Source organism: Chroicocephalus ridibundus, chromosome 2 (genome assembly GCF_963924245.1).
Source record: "Chroicocephalus ridibundus chromosome 2, bChrRid1.1, whole genome shotgun sequence".
NCBI lineage: Eukaryota > Metazoa > Chordata > Aves > Charadriiformes > Laridae > Chroicocephalus > Chroicocephalus ridibundus.
This window is the reverse complement of record NC_086285.1, coordinates 118,771,934-118,777,933: the sequence shown is the minus strand read 5'-3', so window position 1 is coordinate 118,777,933 and position 6,000 is coordinate 118,771,934.

The following is a 6,000-nucleotide window of genomic DNA, read 5'->3' as shown; positions in this document are numbered from 1 at the left end:
TCCAACATGGTGAAGAGGAAGGGTACAACACTAGGTGGAAGGTTGTAAAAGGAGGTGAGCCAGAGGCCAACACTGTTCGCTCTCTATCAGGCTACACCTCGCCCAGTGGTCTGGTGCAAAGGGGCCACTGCCCAGGCAGAACACGGCAAGGGAAACCTGATGTATCATAATGAAAAAAATTAACCAGGGCATTGTGACAATAACCAGTGTGAACAACTCACCAACAGAGAACAGAAAAGAAACAGTGTGCCCATCCGTGTAATACCAGAAAAGCCAGGCAACGAGTTAACCTGAAATAGCAAAAGTAGAACAGGTTGAAAAATGATTGATCCGCACACACCAGAAATTATTACTGAAATATAATACAAATAATGCAGACAGTTAAACTTCAGAGGCCATACCCATTAACTTCCATGGCATTATTCCAGAAATTAATTTGGCTCATGTACTGTAGTGCAGGCATTTGCACTGATGTACTGTCTTTGTATTTACTTGAGGACTGACTCTACTTGCAGTCAGCTGTCAAAAGCGGCAGAATCAGTTGAATGCAAACGTCTCAGCAGGGAACTCCACTAATTTTGACATTTACAGATAGTTTACCCAATACAGAGGACTTGAGACAGACCCTTAGCACACCAGGGAAAGCAGTACACTGTCCTGCTGGGGAAGTCCTCCATCTGAGGGACGGAGAGCAGATCCCCTTGAAGTTCTCCACCATACGGATCAAGCAAGGTCCTACTCCATTCTAGTTTGGCATAACTTTGCTAAAGTTGCTGGAGGTTTTCCAAGAGAGCCAAGCTAAAACTCTGATCTGTAGAAAATGACTGAGAAAACTATCCAAGTACTCATACCCAAAGCTGCAGCTTCATCATTACTTTAAGCTGACCCAAAAGTAAGCTGCTGACAAAGCGAGAGGTCTCACCTCTTCTGTTAGACCAGCAGCTAGCAATTCTGTGCTTGTGTGGTAAACTAGATAAGGTACTCGCCCTAAACTAACCAACCAAACTGAAAAACGGTTACTTGTCACCTAGATCAGCCCCTAGATGGAATTTCCTGCGCATCTGCACAAGCCCTCAGCCAGGGTGGGAGCGGGGCAGGATGGTGGGGCCAGGGGCAGCAGCAACGGCAGGAAGGGTAGGAGAGACGGACAGACGACTGGTTTAGCAGCAGTCCTCAATTAGAATGGCCTTAAAGCAATCATGAGAACAAAGCCTTTTATATGACAGGAGCTAAAACGTTTTTTCAATGAGCCAAGACCGAGGACCTGCTCTCAGCTCGGTATGACTCTCTCTTCTTTTCCATGGGAGATTTAAGGCAAGGCTCTGTTTTAAATGCAGAGCACGGGATGATTTCTACACAGGGCAACTCAGGAAGAAGTCCTGCGCTGACTTTATTACTATCTGTATGACTAAAGCCTCCCTTTCTTTGCCAAGGTAATAAGCCCTACCCCTAATCTTTTCTGCAGCAGAGTAAATATTAGATGTAATACAACAGATCCGGTGGCGTTTCTAGCAGAAAGGTGCTGGTGTCACATCATGCAGGATTGTACATACAAATGACACCTTTTGAAAAACCCACGGATTTGCAAGGTTTAAAAATACCGTGTAGCACTAGTGACATCTGCAGGTGCACGTTGGTTGGAACAGCGAGAGGAAAAATGCCAAAAAATGAGACTTCTATGAGAGCTATCATAAGGAAAACCAGCGGATGCACTCACGGCCCCCGCCTTTACAGGCAAAGCCAGGGATGAACAGGCCCTCTCAACTGCTGTCCTAAGGGATTAAGTCAGACCCCTCCACGCTCTGGAGGAACTTCTCATTTTGTTGGCAATACAGGTGATGGGGGAAACCTGGCCTCCTGTTTTAAAAGGCACCTGCACAGCAGCGTGGCTGTCCTCCTTCCTAGGAGCGAGAAATAAAAGCATGAATCTTCAAGGGGGAGGTTGTGTTGCTTCCACGGTCAGACCTAGGTAGGGTGACCAAAAGACACCAGGGTGAAGACGACAAACACAAATCATTGCACCATGTCCTACAGAAAATGAGGGAAAGGGAACAGCTGATTTTAAATGTTTCCACAGCTCAAGAGAGAGTGCATCAGTGAAGAGTCGCTATTGGTTATATTGAGTCTTGTTGCGACTGATAGGTCTAACGAATGCTCTTCTTTAAAGATAGAGTGATAAGCGAGAGTTCCTACCAAATAAAATGCATACTCAAGATAAAAACTTTTGGCAGAGTTGTTTAGCAAGGAGAGAAAATGAGTGAGCAAGTATGCACACAAGTGAAGATCAGAGCATTGCGCAAACACTTGAAGGCAAGAAACTTTGATCCATCTTGAAGTACAGTAGCCAGATTCTGAAAAAAAGGGCTGGAGGGGAAAAGCCTTGAGAAGGCATTACATAGATTTGGTGATATAAGGGAAGAGACAGTCTGCTTTTTTCATTTCCCCTCCATTCAAGAAAACGATCCCCTCCGCACGGTAAAAAATTGAGCTTCACCTTCATCTTCTTTCATTATGTGATGCTGTTCCAGTTTCTCCATACACAAATCCAGCCACTCTACTTTGTAACACTTCACCCTATTTACACTAGGAAAGCTATTTGTAACTCCCTTCATTAACACTGCTGTTAAAACAGTGTTATTAAACTAAATGCATGCAGGTACAAAACAAGATCAAAGAGGAATTGGATTTTTCTGGTCTGGATACATCTGTTGTGTTTCTTTGCTTAAAATGTCTTCATTTCTAATCTTGGTCGATTTTTTTTTTTAAACACTTTCTCTTAAATAAAAATTTTGCATTTTACATCATGTTTAATCCAAGTTCTCAAAACCCTTACAAAGTGTTATGCCAGAACCTCCACACCATCAAAGGGAATCAGCTAGGATGGTTTATACTTGTTAGGAACACAGGTTGCTACGTTTTGGCATTTGTGAGATAAGGCGGCACTGTCATTTTAGAAATACCGGGGATGAGACCTGTTCTGAAGTGATGATACACAAGAACCCTGTGTTCTACCCCAAAATTACAGCAGCACCCTAACAGCAGGTAGGCAATGAATGGTGAAGTTTGTATAATGTAAGGAGCGGTATATATGGTTGTGTTAGACTGCTAACATGTTAACAACAACAGGTTTTACTCAGGGAATATTCAATTTCTGTGTAGAACTCTTAAAAAAAAGATATTTTTGCAGTACAGGAAATGAGAAGAGAAAACAGTAACGTAAATGAGAACACCAATCAGATCTATATGTTTAGTGAAAAGCTGTACCAATATGGCCGGGGAACTGTTGAGGAGGGCACACAGAAATATGGGCCGTAGCAAATCTAGAGGCACTACAACAGTATGGAGGAACATGAACTACCTGATGCAAAACGGGAAACCAGGCGCTACAAGGAATACGAGAAATGTGGTGAGGCTGCAAGGAAAAAAAACAGCACTGAAGGATGCAATTGAAGGGAAAAACTGATATAACGATAAAGTATTAGGATAGCACTGATAAAAATAATAAAAGAAACGTGTGGGATCTGGAATTGTTTTGGGGGAAGATGGACAAGATACCTTTGGCAGATAGAGCTGGGAATCTCCTGGGGAGCCCCTGATCAGACTGGATTTGCTTGGGAATCGCTTCTGTGATTTCTTTCTTCCACTTTGGAAGACTTCAGCTCCCCATGTATGACTGTGGGGGATCACAACACAAACATGAGATGACAAGCTGGGTCCAAGGCCAATCTCAAAGTCCAGTTAAAACCTCCAAAAAATGCCAAAGGCAGAGCTGAGAGCAGCCTACAGGCACTGATGTAGCTCAGGCCAGGACCACCCCAGTCTAACAGTGCTCCAGGGCCTAAAGCTCATGTCAGGAGTGGGAGTCCAGGTGAGGCTGGTCATGGCAGTTGAGGCCTATTGGGTGCCCACAAGGTCCTCACACAAATAGCAATAAGACTCAATGGTTCTTGACTAGGATTTGTTCAACAAGACGTCCTTCCCTTCATCAGTTCTTTTGGTTAGAGACCAAAGATTTTTTTATGAAGGATTATGCTGTTCAGTAATGAAACTAAAACGCCATGTCTTCAGAAGCCAGACATATTCCTCAAAAAAAACACGACACTCTTTTATTCAGCTCCAGCTTTTGCTTTTTAACACAACTGAATTTTGTTTATAAAAGCTTTTTCTTCACACATTTTCATAGACATTTTCAAGTAAATTCTGTACTTCAAAGGCAAGTTTTACTTTGGTATTTTGAAACAACTTTGTTGGGTTTTTTTTAATGTCTAAGAAAGACAGGAAGTTGTCTGGTCACTCTCACTTACACAATAATGCATATGTGAAAAAGCCCATATGGTTCTGTCAATCCAAGGGAAAAGTGAAATTTGCCTCTGACAGAGCTATCACGTTTCCCTCTAATCAGCACCCGTACTGATGCCTTTCATCAGCACGGACCCCGTGCCATGGCTTGCAGGACCTGCACTGACCATGAGTTTCAGAGCAGGTGTAGGGAGAATTTCATGTCATCGACACTTAGGGCAGTAATGCAGCTCACTTGTGCAACTTCCATGGGGACCCTTGGTCCAGAAGAACCTTCTTGGGCTAAACCCTCCCTCTGACAGTTCCCAATATTTCTGCTGTCTGGCTGAAGGATGAGGAATACAATGTAGAGAGATCCTGTGTCTTTCTCTATTGGAAATAACATCTACATCAGAAGAATAGAGACTAATTTACCCCCTCGCCTAAACCACTCAATTTTTCTTGCCCAACAGCTTCTTTAGTATTCCTCTATCCTACAAACAACAGCTCACAAAAAGTGAGGAAGACAAGCAACCAGATTCTCAATTTATTTGCCAGTACAGTTGCAAAGGGTGCCAGAAATAAGCCAGAGGGATTAATGAAATATCTACCCATGCCCTTAAACCCAAGTTTTCATCAAGAAGCACTGTCCAGTTAGAGTAATTATTCTGGCAACTTCTAACTTGTCAAGTAAGCTCGAATGGAGGCAGCGTTAGATGCTCCACTGACCCTCAGAGGAGCTAGGCTTGTGCTCAGTTATCTTCTATCAACTAACTTCAACTTGCTTTTCCTAGGCCTTGCACAGGGCACTGATGCAGACTTCATGAGGCCTCAGGCTGCTTAAAAATAAGTCCCGGTTGATACCAGCATTCAGCCCTTGTTCTGGCCTGTACCAACCAGTTGTGGCAGAGACCAGGCTGGTATGAGAAGCAAACAAAAGATGGGAGCAAGGAAGAGGAAGAAAAACAAAAGTAAAAAACAAAGCATGTCATAGATATAAGAGTATGTATCCTTATCTGCCCCTGGCAATGGCTTAATTTCATAGATAGCCTTTTGATAAGCTAACCAGAATGAGATCTCTAACTCCATATTGCTAACACTATCAAAAGTATGTCTTATAAAGCATTAAGGAGCCATTTGCTTTTAAAGCTGACACAAAAGGATTTGTTTGCCCATGTTCGACATTACTGACTTTACGAGTTGCATTTTAAAAGAATGACAAAAGCTTTGCAGGGTAAAAGACTGGTACACACTGTGCTTAAAGAAAACAGATGGGTGTAGTGGGCACTTGTGTTTTGTGTTCTGACCTCTTTGGATTTATCTGTTGACTTTTAGCAGTAATTACAAGCCCAACGCATTGGCCAAGATCCTATAATGCCCAGTGCTGTTTAGGCATCAACTAAAAAGATTACACCTAGTCTAAAGAGCAAACAAGAACTGTATTCAGAGAATGCTGGAGAGAAGGTAGAAAAGCCAATATGCTTTTGTAAACATCTCAGTTACACCATAGTCTTTGTAAATTTACATTTTAGCCTCTGTTAGTTCAAAAAGAAACGTAACAGAAAGAAAAAAAAAATCAAAGGAAATGGTAATGGGCCAGAGTCTGTAGAAGGAATAAACTTTTCACTTCAACAGCTGGGTGTGACAGTGGAAAAAGATCAGGCTGGGCTGGGTAATCACCTGATCTGTCTGAAGACGATGTCAACAGAAGTACATCTTCTT